This window comes from Rhea americana, unplaced genomic scaffold (assembly GCF_003343005.1).
Source record: "Rhea americana isolate MKP2758 unplaced genomic scaffold, rheAme1 scaffold_0, whole genome shotgun sequence".
Taxonomy (NCBI): Eukaryota; Metazoa; Chordata; class Aves; order Rheiformes; family Rheidae; genus Rhea; species Rhea americana.
The window spans coordinates 3,843,213-3,864,818 of record NW_028185037.1 but is presented as its reverse complement, the minus strand read 5'-3'; positions in this window follow the sequence as shown (position 1 = coordinate 3,864,818).

The window sequence follows — 21,606 nt, the reverse complement described above, 5'->3', positions numbered from 1 at the left end:
AGTGCGTGTGTGCTTGTATGTTGTGGTGGGAAGGGAGGACATTTGTAATCTGTTGCTCATTTTCCTGAATCTTTGGTAGAAGATGCCATAGTCTTGTGGCAGACTGAAACAGAACCGCAAACCTCTCCAATGCTCAGAGGCTTGTTTGGCTGCGCCTTGCAGCCTTGGAGCACCCAGCAGCTAAAGGACAATCTGGTCCAAATGTGAGCAAACCTCTGCTCATTTGCAGTGAGAAGGTCACAGAGGATAAACAGTTTCAAAAAATTTTGTTACAGGAGGTAACTGGATTTTTAAGGTAGGCCTTTACTTGGAACATAAAATAATTGGGTACACCTACTGGAAAAATCACTTCCAAATTTGCATTATGTATTAGGACTTGCGAAGCCAGGCCGACTGCCACACCGCCCCAGCACTGCGGTGCCTGGTCCTTCCCCCGGCACTGCAGGAGTTCCCACCTTCCCACCTTCCCACCACCACGCCTCACAGGACATGCCAGTCCTGCCTGATATTCCTTTTGTACCCCATTTTTCCTTTGGAAATASCCAGAGTGAATTTGTCCTTTCTCAACATACACTTTCCTGGTACCTCTTCCTTTAAAAATAGGAGAGGAAAAGCAGTGGTTTTTTATGCTGGCCATTTTCAAACTGAAATCTGTAGACAGGACTTCCTTTTCCATGAACTAGTAAGAACTCCAACTTCATTTTCACCCCTTCTTTAAAATTTATTTTGTCTTATTCATGAGGACCTTTTAYGTCCTCACAAAATCTCATTGAATCTGCCCTAAATATTGTGTTTATTTCAGAGTTTTACAGTTCAGATCTTTCTGGCCTGAGCATAACAATACAATGATATTGAGTAAAGGTTGAGTAAAGGTGCTTAAATATTTTTATYTTTGTTTCTATTTTTCTAGTGCATTTGTTGGGGTTTTAACACCTGTGAAAAATATTTGTTTCCTGAGGCCTGTTAGATACTATGGAAGGTTGGGAGCATTACGGAAAGAATGAGAAACTTCCAGTCTTCAAGATCTTGCAGAAGTTTATTTAATTGACTCCATATTTGGGGTTCATTAAATCCTCCAGTTTTTGAAGAAAAATAGATGCAACTATGAATAATGCGTATTTTTAAATATTGAAATCAGTATTTTGCAAAAGATGGGACATAACAGGTCTGGCATTGTCTGCCAAATGTGCATCTGTGTTGTCCTGCTAAAGTAAATGCTCGTATTCACTAAACAGGTGGCAAAGAAACGTAAGAGTTTTTTAAGATCTCCGGAGGTAGATCTTTTCTGCCAAATTGTTTAATGAGTCTTTGCTCTGGGGGTCTTAAAAGGAACCTACAGTTTCCTATCAATCATGCAAGGTATTACTTTAGCCAGACAGACTTACCGGACACATAAAACAGATGAAGTTTGGGTGCCTGCCTTGGGCGGCTCTTCTGACCACGTTGTCCTACTCCCTGGTGGACAGGGCATGTAGACTGTGACGTGGTGCTTTGGCTGCTGCTGTGCTGTCGATTCCAACAAGCACTGGGTTGTATCGTCACATAATAGTTGTGCTATCATGAGGTATGGGGATGTATTCGAGTTTGGGTATGAAATGAGGAGAGTATGAAYAAGTGTGTCTGGGTGACTGGTCATCCGCACTTCAAGCTGGCTGTGGCTCCCAGCGCTCCTCCGCAGCCTCTCAGTGCGGCAGGCGCAGCTGGTTCTTCATTTGAATAAAACTGTCATCAAGAGCATTCAACCGAGTCAGCTATTAAAGCACTTAATTCTAAAATCCATACCATGGGTGAGTTAGAATGGGTGATTAAAAAGCCAGAGAATAGTCTCTAAGTTTTCTTTTACTGCCAACTTTATCTGTTTGGAGTACCGCTTGCCATCAGCTTTGCTAATAAAAGTCTTGCTACACAAATTGACAYAGTGTTTTGTGGGTGCCTGCTTTCCTTCCCATCCTCTACTCCAGTGTGTCAGAAAATGCTTTCTTGGAGAGAAATCACTCTATATTTTTTCTGACTGCAGGTTTAGGGCTAGATTATGAGTGGCCATGGTATAACCTACAGAGGACCAAAACTATGAAAAGAAACACCTGGTGGCTCGTAGTAGCTAGGTACAAGACCGGTACTGACTGTGTTTTGAGCTTAACACACTTGCCCTSGTCGAAGTAAAGGAGCAGCAGGGCTTAGGAATGAGCCAACTCCATCACCGGTCTGTTACTGCAACAGCAACTGCTGAAGCTGCCCCTTCTCAGGAAGAACAGCAAGGGTTCAATCTCACTGTGGAAGGAAAAGAAAACAGAACTTACATGTGCAATTAAACTGGGCAAAATGCTGCTCTAATATCTATCAATTCCAGAGTAACAAAATTGGGAGAGGAGTGATGAAAACAATACAAAAGTAAGGGCAAGATTAAACTGAAATCTAATTTTTTTGTTCTCTGGTTCTCCTCTTAGATGCTCAAAAAGAAAATTAGTACCATGCTAATTTTCCTTTTCACAGATGCACTGGATAAAAGTGACGTGTTCCCATCCTGTGTGTCTGAACAAGAACCTGGCCCACATGGTAGGTCTGTGTTTCCACCCATGCCAGTGGGTCAAGGTGCTTTGTAAAAAGACCTCTCTTTTAACTCCTTGTGTTCAGCTTAAACCAGTGAGAATTCAAAGCACTAGGAGTTTGGACCGAACTTGACTTACCTTCAGATTAAAAAAATCCAAAGAAACACACAGCCTGAAACCTTTACTTCTCTTCCCGTGCAGGAAGAAGGGCCAGAGGGAGCAGTAAGCAGGATTAGTTCTGTGCTCCCTGCCAGAGCAGTGCAGGAAAACAGCAGTATCATGTCTGAAGTGAAATTTTACAGACAGAAGCCCCTCAAAAGAGTTGATCTACCCACAGCAGAGATCCCTGACCGTTCTGCATCCAGCACATGGGCCTCTATGAAGACACTTCTGTCATGTTCTTCGCTTTGATAATTTGTCATCCCAAGCAATTGTAAAGGCAGTGCTCCTYGCTGGACAATATTAACCGAGGAGTGTTTCCATGCAGTTTTTACAAATGTCTGTTTTTCTACTTTTCTCCCCCTTTCCGTTTCCTGTTGGCATCACATCCTAAACTCCTAACCTCTTACACACATGCACGATTTTTTTCGCCTGCTGGGAGGTGCTGCACAATGAAATCCGTGTAGTGAGAGTTCAGTCGCTGTATGTTAGAGCACTGCAATATGCTAGCCAGTTTTCTCACCCACACCCCTCTCTGTGGGATTTCTCAGCACACTTCTTCCCAGCTCTTGCAGGCAACATGCGGTACAAAGTGTAGTGGAATATCCGGGTCTGAGGCCCTGCAGTGTACATGAGGACTCTTCCTGAGTAGTATTAATATTACTGCCAGTGAAATCTGTGGCATTTTGATTACTTTGGAGCTTTAGCACTGAAATGCATTTCTCTCTGCTTACCCATATGACTCTCCTTTTGGCTTTTTGTCTTCACATGAAAGAGAGGGCAAAAAAAAATCTTTTGATGTTTTTGAGAATATTGCAAGATATTCTCAAGCAAACACCATTACATTTGCTTAGGCTCTTGTTCATACAGACTTTCATGACTTCCAGGATTGACTATTTTAATTTGTTCCTGGTGGTGTTCCAGATTGTTTGCTAAACTGGCTGCAGATGGTTTTGAATGTTGCTGCTGCCAAAATTGTTACTAGGACTTGATCTACAGATCATATTTCTCCCGTCTCACGTTCCCTCTACCCTGGTGCCTGTTAAGCAGCATATGGCTTCAAAATTCTTGTACTAACTTATGAAGCTTGCAGTGGTCCTGATTCTCTTTACCTCCCTGACCTTTTAACTCYTTAGACTTTTAGGCTCCCAGCTTATCTGACATCCCAGCATTCAGAAGCCAGTGCCAAGTATAGCTTTGGGACTGACTCCTTGTCATGCTTTTCTGTAACTTCACTGTGGAGTGAAGAGTGTTTTTTTGTTTGTTTGTTTCTGTTGCCTATTATTCAAATGATTATCCCGCAGACAGTATATTAGGGCCTTACGTTAAGCGTTTATACATAGATGCACACACAGACACACACATAAAGTCAACATATAAAGAGCACACTGCTCCTTTAAAATTAAAAAGTCCAAATAAAAGTAGTTTGATTCCCAGCTGATGTAAAAGAGAACTATWTTAATAATTCTGGAGAACTACTTCCCAGCTACACCAGGTGAAGAAGGAGAGCTCCTTATATGCRCAAGACAGAAAAGAAATGAGAACARTGCCTTCTTTTATTTACATGCCCTTCAAATAATCTGATTCCTGAAAGCTCAGGGGTCTTACTCTAAGCTAATTATRAGTATTGCCTTGCTATAAACTTTGTGTCTTCCTCTCTGAAAAGYAGGTATGCAAAAATACGTACACAGTATTTGGTTCTCCACCCACAAATAGAACCTGCTGCTGTTTTCCATCACTGTCGGATGCAGAACCACGGACTGCAGAAGTGAACTGGATTCTTTTCACGTGTAACTGCTGAGGGAGTGGCTGTGCTCACAGAGTTTTATTGATGGTGGTACCAAACCAAACCAATTAAATGCACAGCTGGTGAAATTTTAGACTTACTATGGGAATTTTGCTGGTGACTTTGTTATGGTTGAGGTCTTAAGGAATGAGGTTTAGAAAGAAATCCAGTTGCTAAGGCTGGCAGGTACATGGAAAAAGTCCTTGCCATTAGTATCCTAAGTCAGGATTACTGTGAAAAACACTGAGATGAAAWCAGGGAACATCATAGTTTTAAAGTCCACTATCAGAGCAGAGTCACTTTCCAGGCTTAACTGCTGGTACTTGCTCTTCGAGGGTCAGTCCAGGGTGAATTCCAGTCCTCTCACTAGCCTCCAACCTCTCTGAAGCACCGAGGTTTTTGTTTCCATCTGGAAGGGATTCAAAGTGCTCTCTTCTACATCTACCTGAATTCTCAAAATCAAACCAAGAACCCTGTGCTTTCCACTCTTCTACCTTGACTGACTGTAACACAATTAATTCTGAGCAGATACATAATGATTTCTCATCTCTAGGTAGTACAGATCTCTTTTGCGTCTTAGTTTTCTAAATTTCTCTTGTTGCATTCTTAAATCCTTTGTACTTGTTCGTTTCATTCTCTCTTTCTATAAGCTCTCTCTTCTGTTTTACTTTCCTGTAAACCCTCCCCACAGAAAGCTTTCCCAGCCTTTCCTATGTCTCTCACTTCTTCCACAGGGGACCATGGTTACATGATGTACATGGTTATCCTGTAGAAATGAAGAAAGGAAAAATATTACTAGGAAAAAGAAGGAAAGAAAAGGAAAGAAGGGGAAAAAAGGATAAACCTGAAACCTGATCTCTACTACTTTTTAATCCAAGCACATTCTGGCTGTTATACTTTTGGTTTGTTCTGTCAAGAAAACCACTGGGGAGGAGAGAGAAGAAAGAATGGGCACATCAGCATTTCTTCATAAAAATTTTTCTCTCAAGAGAGTTGCACATATTATGGAAAATGAAGTCAAAGTTCAGATTATTTTTTGGAGTATAGAATGTATTAGGTTTATTCCTGTATGGTAAACTCGTCAAGGGAGAATTGCAGTACTCTATAAAAAGTTACAATGCCCTAGTAGAGCTTACGAAGCATATGGAAAGAAAYTGTAACTATAACGGGAGGCAAGGAACATGAGACATAGGACATGGGAATTCATTAAAGCTCAGGACAATTTACTGCTCTGATGCTGAGGCCAAATGACTCACGCAGTCCTCAGGTGTACAAGCAGATCAGTGATAAGTGGAAATGAGTAGTTACTTTTCACCTCATGTGTGCAGTGGTAAGATTAATATGAGAGTTACAGGTCTCTACAATCAGCTTTTCAAAAGGGTGTTGAACAACTAAATAAAATGAAGGAAGAAGAGTAATCAATTTATTGAGGGCTCRAGAAGTTACTTTGCCTTTACAGACTTAAAAGCTCAATGTGTTTATTTCAGAGAAAAGATGGATGCTGAAGGGATCTTTAATCAGGCAGAGATGGGCATAACAAGCGTTACTGCTGGAAGCTGCAGCTCGCTGAAATCAGAAGAAGATATGACACATATTCTGAGCAGAGAGGGCAAGTAACCACTGCAATAAAATAACAAAGAAATGGTAGCATTGCCTAAATAAGTCCGAATGCTTTTMTGGAAGACTTGCGTTTACTCAACACAAGTTTTACTTTAGTCACACATATTAATGGGCTCAGTATGTAAACCCTTGATAAAAGGTAAGTGCCCTGTGATGTGCAGGAGATCTGAATAAAAGATCTAAAGGTCCATTCTGGCCTTAAACTTTAGAAGTTTAGAAAAAGACTTGCTGGATGAGGCCAGGTTTCTGTCACTCATTGCTTAAAGGCAGAACATCAACCCTGAAAGAGTATTTTTCACTCCTTTTGGGAGAAGGAAAGAGGAGAAAAACAATCAACATAAATCTTTCTTACAGAATGAGTTAAAATGCATCATTTCAATTCTTTTGATTGAAATTAAATGCCTTAACATTTCCCCATAGAAATACTCAGTTTTGATTTGTTGGCTTGAACCAATATGTTGTCCCCAAAAGCCCCTATGATTCTTCGTGGGAATTGTAGTTGAGATGCATTGTTTTTACATTTTTCTACTATGATTTGGAGTCTCCAGCTAAACTAGATCTTGTCGGATGTTTCAGTGTGAGGAACAGCTATGGTTCAGTCAGCGAAGCTTTCTCAAAAAGAAGAAATGGAGCATGGCTATCCGAACTAAACTGCCATGAGGTATTGCTATAACTCCTGTGACCACAGCCTAAAGTCAAACCAATCTGGTCTGAAGTGTTTTAACTAACAGTAATGTTTCCCTTGGAGTCCACATTGTCCAGTCAAAAACCTTCAAATCAAAAACCGCAAGGAATATCACTATTTCTTCACAGTAAAGYTCAGTTTTGCAGAAAATGCATTTTGTATCAGAAAGCACTCCTGGAAATCTTCTGACTAGTTTTATTTAAGAATGAGAGAACCAGCTCTTAATTGAAAGGGGGAGAGTGCCAACTGCTAACACCCCCAGGGACAGCAAAACTGATTAAATAYGTGTCTAATGTTCTGTTTTTAATCCAAGGGAAACTACATTGATGGCATACATGTTGTTTTTTCATTTTTATGAAAAAGTGTCTAAGTAAAACAGCATGTTCTTTGTACTTGGGTTCCATTCCCTYGGGTTACTTTCATCGTGCTCACAGCGCATAGACCCTGCTGTTTTCTCTGAGCGAGGAGCGAGCCAGCGACACGAGGGCTAGAAGCAAACACAGAAGTGGTCCTTGTGTGCGCCTGACTAACTGCCGGGTCATAAGCAGCGGTGATCCAGAGCACCGAGCTCTCCTACACAGGCATGCGCAAGAGATTACGGTTTAGGATTTAGGATTACARTTTCCATTGTCTTCCCATGCAGTGTTTGCTTTTGGCCTCTTAGAGCACTGACTGTGGCAGTCAAACAACCAGACCATGCTGAAGCCATGGAAGACTGTTRTCCTTACCGACTTGTCCCTTCCGGAAGGTACAGCTATTTCAAACAGCTCGAGACGGTGGCTAAAATGAGGGATGTGGGATATTCAAAATGACAATGTTCTTGCTGCTATTGACAGAACTGGAAAACCTAGATTATCATGGAAACCTTACTTCAGCCTCTATTCAATCACTCAAGACAAGTTCTGCCATTAAACATCCAGATGAAGATGCAGATCCAGATGCATGGCCAGCCACACTGGCAATGATGCAAATTAGAAGCTTTTCTGCTGTAAGCAAGCTCTATTGCAAGGACAATTTTTGTCTCTAAACAGCTCACAGATTTGACTGATGTAATGAAGCTTGTAGGCCTTGCATCTGGTTCAGAAAAGTRCAGACTTGACTAATGCAGGACATGAGATTTCAAGGGGACCACAAGCACTGCTTGCTGAGTACCAAAAGACTAGTGTCTTTTGAACTGCTGCTCTAGTAAATAATATCTGTTTAGGTAGATTTTCTTTTTTCTGTGCATATCAATCTATCTAGAAGGAAGTATYACAAAAGTCTATTTAATATAAAAGTCTTCATAGAATCATAGAATCAGTAAGGTTGGAAAGGACCTCTAGAGATCATCTAGTCCAACCTCCCTGCTCAGCAGGGTCACCCAGAGCATGGTAGACAGGGTTGCATCCAGGTGGGCCTCGAAGATCTCCACAGAAGGAGACTCCACAACTTCTCTGGGCAACCTGTGCCAGTGCTCCATCACTCTCACAGGAAAGAAATTCCCCCTCACGGTCAGGCGGAACTTCCTGTGCTTCAATTTCTGTCCATTGCCTCTTGTCCTGTCACACGTGACACTACTGAAAAGAGTTTGTCCCTGTCCCCTTGACACCCTCCCTTCGGGTACTTGTACACATTGATCAGATCCCCCCTCAGTCTTCTCTTCCCCAGGCTGAAGAGGCCCAGCTCTTGCAGCCGTTCCTCATAGGGCAGGTGCTCCTGCCCTCTGATCATCTTTGTAGCCCTATGCTGGACTCTCTCCAGTAGCTCCATGTCTCTCTTGTAGTGGGGAGCCCAGAACTGGACACAGTACTCAAGGTGAGGCCTCCCCAGGGCTGAGTAGAGGGGCAGGGTCACCTCCCTCTACCTGCTGGCAACACTCTTCCTAATGCACCCCAGGAGACCATTGGCCTTCCTGGCCACAAGGGCACATTGCTGGCTCATGGTCAACTTGTCATCCACCAGCACTCCCAGGTCTTTCTCTGCAGGGCTGCTCTCCAGAAGGTCAGCCCCCAGCTTGTACTGGTGCCTAGGGTTATATTTCCCTAGGTGCAGGACTCTGCACTTGCCCTTGTGGAACCTCAGGAGGTTCCTCTCTGCCCAGCTCTCCAGCCTGCCCAGGTCTCTCTGAATGGCAGCACAGCCCTCAGCTGTGTCAGCCACTCCTCCCAGCTTGGTATCATCAGCAAACTTGCTGAGGAGACACTCACTACATTCTATACTTGAGTATCTGAAATACTTTCTAGTTAAACTAGATGTTCCTGGATAATAATCTTTCTTGGACAGACACAAATTAAATGAAATAGTAGCTGAAAATTTAAAGAACATATTTCTGATCTTCTTTCCATGCTTATTCATCTGCAAACAGTACCATCAGATAGTCATCAAAACGTCTTATCTCCTGCTGCACCTAATCCTTCTTTTTCATAAAATGTACATTTTGTTAATCAATRTAGTTTATTAACGGTGAAAATCTAAAGATGTGGAACTACTGAGATTACCATTAYTATTGAATTTACTCTAGGGCTTTCAAATCTCCTGCACCAAGAAGGAGGTCCACATCTCACAAAACAGAGTTATATCTTCCTGACAGTGATCAGATGGGYTATTGCAATACAACCAGGTGACTTATGGAGATATGAATCAGAGTCAAGATTCCTTGAGTAGCTCTAACTTCTAAATCATTTTGAATTTATAGGATGGATTATGACAATGCTATTGCAATAACTGTAGTATCAGCTATTCTAATACTCATTAAATTATTGCAAATAGCTTAAATTTTCTTGAAACATATTGCATATTTGTACATACAAATATATATATATATATAGACACAGTATATTTTTAATGAAATTCATAAGATGCCTAGCTGATATAAATCTATGTACAGTGCCACACTCTGCAGATTCATATTTTCTAGAGAAACTGATGGATAATGATAACTCTGGAAAATCTCTTTGCTAGGTAAGTTTAAAGCTGAAAGCCAGCTTTATCATCTGAAGTTTTAAATACCCTTCAAAAAAATGTCTCATCAGAAAGTCACATTTAAATATAGTCAAAGGTTAAATCTGAACCTCTTTTGCAGTATMGAAAGGCAGAACTGAGGTCACATTAACAGCACAATGCTGTTCTGTAGACAACATCCTGAGAAAAAGCAGAAACTCTGAGGAAAACTCACTCATCCRTAACAAACAGGTTCTTCTCATCAGTGAACGCAAAACCAGAGAAGCAGAAAAGACTGGCAAAGTGTCAGTTTACTCTTACCACTGATTTGTGGATGACTAATTGCAGAGCACTGTGTGACAGTAAGCAACAAATACTCAATGTTTATATCAAGCAATTCAGAGAAATGGTCAAAGACAAGCCAAATTATTTACAGGAGGCTTTCAGTGTGGCAAAGAGTTTCAGAATGACTTTGCCAATACACGGTTAAGCTCTGCTAGAAATGTTGTATGTAACTAATTCTCAAAGACTGATCCTTGTTTCCCCATACAAGGTTAGTGACCCAGTCTGTCTGTGTAAATTATTAAGTTTGCTTCCTAAACTTTCTGGCTTTTGATGTCTCTCAAATGATTGGGGACATGGATTTGGAAAAGTCACCTGGGGATGTCAAATCTAGTCTCTTGCAGCTACATGTATTATGTATTTCATTTAAAAATTTAAAATATGGTACAAAGGTAATAAATCTTGAAGTCACTATGACATTAAAAATTTGAAAAAGAGGGAAACCTTGCGAGTAGCAACATTAGAAGGAAATGTAAACTTAGCTGTTCTCTATAATGCGCTATGGACAGGTATTACACATCTGATCTACAATGTCAAAGATATGCCTAAGAGAGGAAGCAGAAGAGCTCAGTGATTGGGACTTGCTACCAGATCTGCTCCTGGATTAGATTAGGACTTCCATACTTGTGTCAGGGGTTTCCTGGACAGAAATATGTATGCCTGCACCACCCAGATGGCCTCCACATGCACTGGAAGTGCGTCTCATCCGCAGTATGTCTGATGTGCTGTGCACGTGGTGTGCAGCTGTACACACACAGTTAGTCAGATGGATGCAGCGGATTTACGCTGTCATCCGCACAGTGTATAAACTGCCGGGGAAATCAGGCACATGTCACATGTCACCATGTAGGATTTCTGGTTGCTTTGGACATCCTACATGCTCAAATCCAGCATGGGGGAAAAGGAGAACATGCCTGGGGAAACCCAGCCAAATGGGGAACATTCTTTGTTACATCTGATTTACACGAAAGGTGGTTTTGTGTAGAAGTGGGAAGATACTTGTTRTGTATTTACAGACTGTGACACAGACAGTATGAGCAAAACTAATGTTTTGTTCATGCTGTGGGAAAAGAGTGTTTAATATACATCTCCTGGACCAAGCTGAAAATGAAATCATATCAAAGCAAAAATGCATTGTTCAAGCAACGCAACATAATTCCCAGAGGCATAAAGCTTTGGAGTAAAATCAAACCACATGATCCCCATTCATAAAAACAGCCTTTGGTGGCATTTGCTCTGTCTTTGACTTGCAAACATTCAAATGTGAAAGCTTTTGTTCATGAGGATATCTGCAGGACCGTGAATACTCCTGTGCATAGAGGACTCATATTAAAAATCTATATAAGCATGCAAACCTGTGTGTAAATGGGTATTTATCTGGGGGAGGAGTGGCCATTTAAAATGCTTGCCTTCAGTTTGGAAGCTAAGAAGCAGGCACAGTATAGATTTGATAACCAAACGCAAAGGTGGAAGAAAAGAACAAATAAGCTGTTCATACAAACCACTATTTTGCAGAATTAGTTGACAAAATATGTGAAAATCAACTCTGTACTTTGATAAAGCAGTATCTAGGAAAGAAAATATATGGAAGTGATACATTGCTCATAATGATAGGTGTGCACAGTTTTCAGCAGTGTAGAGATAAAATTTTACTATTCATATGCAGGCATCCTTGAAAGATTTACAGAAAAGAAAACCACGATAAAAGTGTAGTGAGCATTTTTGCCAATAACAGAACCTCTTGCAGAATGTTCCTCTCCCTTGTCATTTCAATTCAAGACCTAAATGTTATTCACTGACACGCAAACTAACAATGACATTTTAAAGCTTGCACAGTGAACATGCATCCAGCTCCCCTAGGAAAAGTCAGACAAACACCTGACGCCTGCTGGGAATTTAGCCGTGGGTGCCAGACAGCTGCTGCCCATCAATGTTTCCAGGTGTGCTTATTCGGCTGGGAGGTCGTTCCAGCTGCAGACACAATCATAGCAGGGACTCAGGCAGGCTGGAGAGACGGAGGACATGCTCAGATTTTGCTGCTTGGGCTGCCCTGGTTTTGCCCTGATTTAGAGCACCTGGCTTGTTGCAGGATGCAGATGTTTGCTCTGTTGCCCAAGAACCAGCACTTCATTCCCTTTATAATGAGCACCATGACCTGGGGGAGTTATTAAATCTCTGGTTCAAAAGAGTCTAGTTTTCCTCTCTTTCTGTTTCTCAGCTGACAATCTAAAGTTCACAAATAGATTAGTGGAAGGAGTATATAGAAATTAAAAACTTAATTTTCAAACTCCTCTGAGTAAAATCTAATTGACAATTTGAATTATCACTTGTGCTGTTCTTTGTTTCATTTTTCTTTGGGGAAATCCCTGGTTATAGTTTTGCTTTGTCCTTTACTATAATTTTCCAGGACTATATTTAAAAATTATTCTGAAGCAACTTCTGGAGGCTGAAGCAATTTTAGGACTACTGCAGTGCTAGTGTGASACCAGGCAATATTCAGAATTGAAGAGATTATACCTTACTCAGGAGACTAGATACCTTTTTAAGACCGTCAATTTAATTAAAAAACACAGACACTATATTAGCAGYAAGCTTATGGATCACCATATGTCAGTCAAACATAATGAAATACATGCAAATGCTAGATGCCATACTCTTTTGTCTCTGAATTAGCAATCTCAGTGAACACTCTCCACTCCATGGAGGGGGATTTACGTATTTATTTGGATTTTTATAAAAAAGAGTGCCTATCCAAGTGTGTACCTTTTGAATGATAAGAAAGGTTATAAATAATCCATTGGCAGCAATGTTTTCTTTATAGCTTATGGTTTGGCATTCACACCTTCCATCAGGGACGTCTGAATTCTGCAATGCTGACATTGAGTTGAGATGACTGCTTTCTATAAACGTATTTTTGCTTTTGGAARTTATTTGTATTGAAGGGGAAAAAAGTCATGAAATTGAAGCCTAGGAGAAAATCATTTAAGCTCAAGAAATGCATTTCAACCTTTCTGTCTAAACAGGTTTGTTTTCCTTTCCAACTTCATTCTGGATCCTTGTTACCCATCCACTCAGCCGTTCGTATTGGGAAGTCAGGAGATGTGAGAACATTTGCTCTTTGCCTTGCTGCAATGCTCAAGAGTTGTAGCAGAGATTGGAGAGCTGTTATTATGTAACAATTCCCGTGACTACTTGTCTTGGTGAATCTTAATAAAAACATGCTAAATATAATTAAGGAACAGTGTTACTTTTGCAATACATGCAAATAACACAGAATATCTAGGGAAAAAAACCCTCCAGAGTGTGAATCAGATATGTGGAAAACTACAAAGATAATCTTTATGTTTCTGAAACATGGATTTGAAACATAATTTGAAAAGAAAACAAGTTCTTAAGGATGTCACCAACATATGGCATTAAACTCATGTTAAATAGAAGGAACTCTGTAGTTCTTTTCTCCTACGGAAACGTGATCCAATACTATTGCCAGGTCCTCACCCGGCATCACTATTTGGTACATTATCTTATAATATCTCAGAAGATACTATTTCTACCTGTACAGAACCATCAGAAGTTCCATAATGACCTAAGTAGTATATTTTAAAATGGTTTCATATGAAGAAATTACTTTTTAAATCAATGTATCTGAATAATTTCCTTACTTTTTTTCTCCATGAATAAAATCATTCTTTGTTCAATGATTACTACTGATAGTGCTCTCAGCTTACCTTGAAGATCTGCCATGGTATTCTGATTAAAGTCTGTTCTTTCAAACACGTCCTGGTAACAATGGTAATCAAAGTGTTTCCAATGACAGTAAGTCTTGAAAGGTCTTACGAAAAAAAAAAAAAAAAAAAAAAAAAAGCTAGATTCAAGGCCTGGTGTGATTTTGTTTCTGAAATCTGAATAAGTCAGAGCATTCAGTACAAGAACCACTTTTCACATTCATTCTAAAATTAATATTACCTAAATATTCGAAAACAATCCTGGTGTATTTTGATCAGTATGAAACTAAAAGTAGAATGTCACAGTTATTAAACACCTCAATACCCTGACATTCATAATCCTAAATACAAAAAAAGCTTATTGCACTTGTGAAATATAGTTTGTGGCTATCTAATTAACAATTTTTTTTCAGTGCCAAAATTTGGTCTGTTTTTACTAGATTATGGAGAAAAAAGAGAGATCACATCTGAGATAGGGTTATGACAGTCTTTTATTTTTCCCCCCACCAATGAACCACTGGATGTCACTGTTTCCCTTTCASAAGAAACAAGCTTGATGTGAAAATAGAACAGATTCTTCTTAAAATGAGAGAAACACACAGAAATGACATAAAAAGCACAGAAATTAAGCCAGACATTTCCTTTTGTATGTGTGAGTCAACCTAGGCAATGTGTTGCCTATGTAGAATAACAATTTAATATTCAATTCAGTCTCATAACGTACCAAGATTGATATATTTTTGGTACATCCCTCCAGACAGAACTGACACCTATCAATATGTCCCATATTGCATAAAGAGTCAGGCAGAGCTGAATAGAGTTCAAGGCAAAGTTAATGTAAGACATTAAAACTTCTTGTAGCCTTCTCTATTTAGCACTGAATATTTTGAAAATTTAGCACCCTTCACTGCCACAAAGCTGGRTCTTGACAAATGCATGCTGTTTCTTCAGCTTTAATTTGATCCCTCTAGAGGATCTGTCGTTGCCTTTGAACCTCGAGTTGCTCCATCCCACCTTAGTGAGATCCTTAAAACTACCTTAGAGGGACGTCAAGAAGATGGTGTACATCAGACAGCATTTTCATTTTTATGTTGAGGGCATTGTAGCATAAAGTCCTTTCATATGATCATCTTGATTCTTTCTGACGGAAGTCTCTCCTCACTGCAGAATACCAGGGAACTCCCCTCCAAATCTTCTTCCAAAGTAAATTGCCCAGAATCCCAGTAATGTTGATCTGCCAAATCACACAAGCAACGCTATTTATTTACTTATGTTGGTAGTCGATTCCACTTTTAGTTACTGTATAGCTTTTTGGGGACAGGAATCTTCTCCATTTGAATTTCTTGTCTCTCCTGGGCACACTGCATGTACACAATAAATAATGAAAGCATTGTATTAGTATCAGCATCATCTAGATTCTTCTCAAACTCTAAGGTCTAGCAACATAGGTTTTAAGAGATGCTATATGGGAGACTACTGCTCCCTGCTTTTTCTGGAATGGCTGTTTAAAATGGAGGCATTTTGGCACACTCTGCTCACCTCACTGATTTCTGTCTTCCCCTTCCCACAGCTTCAGTTGAAAGAGACTCTTCTATTTCCATTCCTTTTGTAGGATGCCATGTGAAATATATGGAAAATGTGTAGGAAGATTTTTTTCACAATCGCCAATTTCATCCTTGCAACCCACTGAGATCTCAGACTGAATCACACCCCATCCTCTACATGTCTGAAATAATTCCCATGCTATTCTTTAAAATGGCAGCCAGGAGTCAGTGGGAGGAGGGTGCAGTGACATGAAACAGAAGAGAGTGCAGTACCTGAGGAAATCTTTCTTCTGAAKTCCAGACTAGATCATCTGGTATCTCTCTGTATGTTTAAAATGTGATATGACCGAGGAGCTCCCARAAATAATTATACTTTAATCTACATAATAAACAATGATGATACTCTATACRAATCAGTCTCACTAGCTCTCCTTCCAAAAAGGGGAGGAGGTAGCAGTTTGGGGTGAGGGATTGTGTGGTGGTTAGCAAGACATATGGCGTGCAGCATAAGAACCATACTGGATGCTATTGAAGGCAATGGCAAAATTCCCTCCCACACCACTGGAGAGCACATAAACATTTTCTTTATTTAACAAGCCATAGTATAAATGATTTTCTATTTTATAAAAAAAATGACCTTATAGAGGAATTATGAATGTCACTGAACACTGCCATGCCGATGGCATCCTCATTGCCATAGAAACCTAAAGTACTTTAGAGAGGCAAATGTATGGAGATTAAGGCTCAGATAGCTGGTACCTAAAACAAATGAATGGTGGAAAACACTTTCTGGAAAATTTTCCACTGAGCTTTTAGGAAAATTAAACTGAACTGAAACAGGGCTTTCCACAAGCCGGAGRGTGGGGTTGTAATGCTTTTCCTATAGATAGGATCTGCATAGGCTCTCATCTAAAAGAGGTTCTTGTATGATAAAACGTTTTCACTGAGGCTGGCTGAAACATGCTATCTTTGCTGCAGTCACACCTTTGGGTGCAGTAATAAGTTGCTCAGTGACAACACTTTCATTGGAGCTTCTCTCCAAGTAAGTTGCCACTCTTCATAAACATTGCTGGCAGAAGGTGCAAGCAAATTCGCTAATTCACACCAGACAATGGACTWACAGCAGTAATAGCTTTTGCCTTTTCCTGACCATGTGTCAATTTTCACTTTACTCTGAAAGAAAGGAGAATCTTCTTCATAATGTAGGGTAGGGGATCCTATTAGATGGAAGATAGAACACCATAGAGGGGATGAGAGGGTTACAAAGCTCACCAGTGTCTTTTCAGTTGTACTGAGGCTTTTTTTCTAATTTCTATTTCATTTAAAAYGAATAAAAATAATTTGGAGGCCTTAGGACCTCAGGGATACTGAAGCCTGCAGCAGATTTAAGCAYACTTACCACTTCAAAGTGAGCTGGGCTTTCTCTTAGAGCAGAGTAGTTAGCATTTCAGGGGGAAAAATTCCAAGATATTTCTCACCGGAGATGAATGTGGAGGAAATGTACTTGGCTTCCAGMAGAAATAAGGTGTTTTTGAAATTTTATCTTTTTTTCATATAAGGCTGTTCTCTTTAATACCTTCTCATTCCTCTGTTGTCCAGATAGGGAGAACTTTAGTCAATACTGAACTCTGGCATTCAAAATCTCTCCAAATTTAGGCAGATAGACACTCTGAGGGCTTTCAGATCCTATATATTCTGGCAYTGGTGATTTGGGGGATTTGTAGAGAGCTGTAAAATTCTGATCTAAAGTGGGAATTATTGTAGCTGTTCATTGTGTTCTGATTACACTTGCAGATTGCAGGAGAGATCTGTGTTCAGCTGTGCTACCTACCCCTCTGCAGGGTCAGATGGTGGTAAATGTGCAGTAGAAGGAGGACCTGAAGCTGCTAACTCAGTGCTTTCTTTGTCTTTTATGTATTATTCTGATCGTAGAKCAAATTAGAAGCTTTGACAAAAAAACTCTACATTAGTAGTCTATCTGAGAAGGAAGACTGGAAAAAAGAGTTTATGGGGTTTTAGTTGCTAGAAATTTTAGGGTCAGCTCCCTTTTTGTCSAGCCAGAGCAGTTGTACTGACTCTTGGAGGCCACATGTGCTAATTGCTGCCTCCTTGGGGAGTTTTCCCAGAATTTAGGAGACAAAATGGTTGTTTAGCGCTGCCAGCATATTAGCAATTCCCAGAGTCAGAGACTTAGGAAATTGTGTACCTGACATACCTGCAGGATAAAGTAGCAGCGGAGAAAAAGAGGTTGTTCAAAATTTTTAAAGTCATAGGCCCAAAGGAGTTAGGTAACAAGTGTCAAGTCCCTGCATGACTTTAGCTCTAACCGAAAATTTCACAGAAAGTATTCCCCAATTTGTTTTTCTCTAATATCAGGACTACATTGGATCAGTAAATGATGTTCTAAAAAACAATTCCTGATGAAATCTGTTGGAACAGCTGAAAAATGCCGTCTCTGTTGCATTGAACAAGCTCAGTTCTAAGCTCGGGACAATTATCAAGGCTCAAGGAGAACACAGTGAACATCCTGGCTCATTTCAAAACCCATGGTGAAGCCACATCAACAATTTCTTGTATTTTTCTTCACTCAGATGTATACAAGTCACATTTCTGAAGATCAGAACTTTCACAGGCTTCGTAATAAGGAATAAACAGGGACTGCAGAAGAGAAAGGGAGAAAATAGGAGGCTGGAGATTAATATGATTTTGCATGACTTTCAGATAACACTGAACAAAGTCCAGCACTCAATGATATTGTGCTCATTTATTTTTTGGGTTGAATCTCTACAGATTCATTAAAAAGGACTGGACAATACTCATTCTTAGATTTATGATTCATTTTCTAGTACAAATATGCAAGAAACTACATCTAGTACTCCAGATTTCTTTGGCACAAATCTGAAAAACCAAATCAACCTAAATTCAATGATCAGCAAAAGTATCTTTCCTCCATTTTTCAAGGCCTTCCATGCAACAAAACCTTGGACTTTAAAAAGCAAGCACAGCACTGGGAAGATCATTAAAAACTTTTCTTTTTTTTCTTTAACCAAGTGGAGGAAGCATGTTCAAAGGAGAAGGCTTCCCACAGAGAAAAAATTATTCTGTGAACCTCAGAACTATTGGAGTCTCAGTCCCTACTAAGCTGTATGAGATTGACTTTTGTGTCTGTGAAGGTGCTATTTCCGTTGGGGGGAATTTTGTGTTTTGGGATTTTTTTCCCCCTTTTTTCCCTGCAGCCAAGAAAATCTTAGAGTCTCCCTCTAGAGTATATTCTCTAGTTGCTTCTGCATCAGGGAACTTGTAGGTTCTTTGTGTCCTTAATGGGTCATATGCATTAAAGACTTTAATTACTTTGAGACCTCAGAGTCTCTGTCAAATTCAACTGAAACAATCCAGAAGCTTCAAAAATGTGGRTGTCTATATGAGAAGACAGAAATAGAAGAAACCTGCAGACACTGCTGCAGGAACCCTGACTCTGTGATAGTCCCACAAAGTGATTAGGGCTCTTTGGTTTCTGCTGATCATAGTCGTGGTCATATGAGATTACAGATAGGGGATCTCCCATCTACAAGTCTAGTATGATTGCGCCGCAATTTGATGAGTTATCCAGTGGCAAAATGGGAGATCAATTCCAAATAGGATYGTTTTACACATTTGCTCCCACTCACATTCACTTCCATTGCCYGATTCTGATACCAAAGCTATCTTCAAAAGGTGGTTCTGTCAGGGATACCATCGTCACTGCTTCCCCGGACTAGATAGTTTCTTTTCCATGAGGAAAACCWCTGAGTGACTTAAAGACTGTGCAAKAGGTACCTTGCCACCTGTAAATGTTGCCTTCTTTCCACATTTGTCTCAAAACTGTCTTTTTCAAAAAAAAATCTACTGGCTTGCTGAATAGTGAAGTTGTTTTCTTTGATCCCCTTTCCAACATGCCTTGCTCAAATGTCTATTTTATAGATATAAAAACAAGGTTGATGCAGAGAATGGCACAGTCTTCTGGCTTTCATCGCAGCATAGCACTGGCTCATGACTGGTGCTTAGAATTTGAGGGCACTTTGTGAGATACAGGTGTTTGTATTTGTGTGGGAAATGGAAAAAAATGCAAAAGTGGCAAATGGGCAGACACAAGGAGGAGGCAAATGGGCAAACACTCCTTGAGATATCAGCCAGGACCACCTCAGGGAATCCTCTGAAAGACTGGGCATGACAATCCCCTGCTGCTAAAATCACATCTGTTGTGACTCTGACAAATGCAACTGAGGGGAAACTACTGAACAAAATATGAAATAATGGGTGTGAGTGTTTCAGTGAAGTGAGAGACACATTGCATGATCTTTTATCTATGGACTAACCCCAAAGTCTAAGAGATCGACATCACGTCAAACAGATGAGAACAGGAAAACCCAGTGGCAACCCCCACTCACCCCAGCTGTGCTCTCTTGGCTCAGTTCTGAATGTGGTGATCGTAGCCTGGCAAAGTTGCTGTAGAAAATGAGATCTGGAGCATTTAAAAACTATTTTGAGTGAATTCTGTTTATTAAACACCACTGAGACCTTTTATATTAATTTTCAATCCTTTCAATAACTTGTTTTCCAACAGCCCACAGAATCACCCACCTCTTCTTCAGATCTTAATTAGGCCATCAATTAGGTAAATCACATCTGCTTGTCCTTTTCACTAYGGTTCCACATGTACAGTAGCTCTGGATATTTTACAGTATGTATCCACATTGGCAAGGCAAGATTGGCATTGCTCCCGCTGCTATTGCCACCTACCTTCTATTTTCCRAAGGGTGCACACAGATGCAGCAGGGTTGAGGATCACTTCTGGTGCAAATGAGTTCGGTCTGAACAAGGGAATTACTCTCGGCTGAAAACCCCTTAGTATATACAAGTGTCAACAAAATCAGCAATAAATGTGATCAGTTTGCATGACTGTGTACTTAGACTAACGATGAAATAGTTGCCTGGGCTTCAGCGGCTGCCAAGCTTTGCAGAGTCATTCTACACATATTCCTTCCTGTGCACTTTTCCATAATATGGAGAAGCAGCCACTGTTTTGAAGGGAATGCAGGTGTGGGCTCGCACCTGCTATGCTAGGGGGATTTACCTCCTTCATCCTGCAGCCTCACCATGATACTGGCAGATGAAATGCGATGTCACAAATTCCCCCCTCAGTTTCTCAGTCCCACACTTGGTGCACAGGGTGCCAGGATGYCCCAGCAGAGCAGGAGCTTGGTCCAGCCTACAGCCTGCCTGCAGCCTGCTCTTGCTATTACTGCACACACCCAACTCTGCAACTACCACGTTTAGACTGGGGCAGTGCCCACAATGTCCTTAGTCAGATTATTAATCTGAATCAGCCTTATATATTGTCTCTTAAAATACTGTYGTTGTAGATAGTATCAAGAAATCCTGAATCCTTCTGGGGTGAAGCTAATATCTGTTCAGATGGCTCTCTTGTTCGYTAGGTGGCTTTTCACTACTACATCTCACAAATTGGTTTTTGTAAGTTACTGGACACAGATGATGGAAGAACATTTACGTGAGTGAAAACTGCAAAATTTGGTGTCAAGAGTATATAGGTCCTAGCACTTCAGAGTACCCTTACACAGTCATTAACATCAGGAAAATATAAGTTCAGAGTGGATGTAAAACACTACTACTCAGAACTCACCTTTCAGAAAGAAGTGGACTTACTACATAYACTTCCCGCACTTGGAAATAACTCACCTAACGTGAAAGGCAGTGTATAATTGATAGAGGTTAATTTGCTGGTGAAACATATTAATAATGTGCTTATTAATGAAAAAGGCAGATTTTAAAAGTTTTCATTTAAAAATTCAAAACAGTTGGATGAGACTTTTTAAAATTATATTACATTTTTARAAGCCTAAAAGATGTTAAGTTTCAAATTTCAGCCTTCAAAAGTTAGGAACGCCTATATTAAGATTGCATCCAAAACTTATATTTGCTAGCTTGCATATATGAACAGTTTGAAATAGACCAGTTATTTGAACTTGCAACCTTTCTGCCAAGCCCATCTCATTTGATTAAAAGGATCAGATGCTCTGGTGTAGAGTTATGATGGTGTACTGAAGTGTACTGTTATCAAGGGGATCTTTGAATAATTCGTTAAAGAATATGGAAATCTGATGAACGGGGTTGCAGGCAAAGAAATAAAGAATTCATAATTAGTTTAATGAAATGCAAATTTAGATGGCTGGATCCACAAGGTTCCAATGTGATGCTAGGCAAGTCACAAAAAGCCTTA